This window comes from Otolemur garnettii, unplaced genomic scaffold (assembly GCF_000181295.1).
Source record: "Otolemur garnettii isolate 467f Iridium unplaced genomic scaffold, OtoGar3 scaffold00031, whole genome shotgun sequence".
Lineage (NCBI taxonomy): Eukaryota > Metazoa > Chordata > Mammalia > Primates > Galagidae > Otolemur > Otolemur garnettii.
This window is the reverse complement of record NW_003852426.1, coordinates 18,251,334-18,251,990: the sequence shown is the minus strand read 5'-3', so window position 1 is coordinate 18,251,990 and position 657 is coordinate 18,251,334.

The window sequence follows — 657 nt, the reverse complement described above, 5'->3', positions numbered from 1 at the left end:
GGAATCAGCTCTGTGAACTTCTGTCCTTCAACCTCAAGGGTTCAGAAAGTGAATGTAATGTTTTAAGAGAAACCACATACCGCCTGTACATCTTCACTTTCAACACACACACACGCACGCACACACACACAGAAGACACAGGCGACGACTATTGGCAAATGCCTCCTCTCCAGACACCAGGGCAAGGCAGGGACCCAGAGAGCCCCAGCGCACCCGGGATCAATGGGGTCTCTGCCCGGCCTCAGCAGCCGCGGACTCCTCCGTGGAATGGCAGCGTGGACGGTGTTGTGAGGAAATCCCTGCGTGCTCTGTGGCATGATAAAAATGCAGCATCATCCTCTCTGCTCCCTTTCTTCCCCGAAAGGCAGGATTCGAGGGCACCAGGCAGCTGGAGGGGCAGGAAGGCGGCCTCCCCGAGCCGGAGCCCGGAGCCCGAGCCGGCTCCCTCCACGCCCCCCTCCGCCTCGGGCTCTAATTGCCCCAGCGCCAACGGGCCGGCGGCACCACCACCATTTCCTCCTCCATCCACTACCGCGGGGAGGGAAGGGGGACACGAAACTCTAAAAATAACTGTCAGCATCTTAATAAAGGAAAAGCCGCGCTGCCCCCCCCCACGCCGCGCACCCGCCCTTCCCTGCCCGTCCCCTCCCCCCGCCC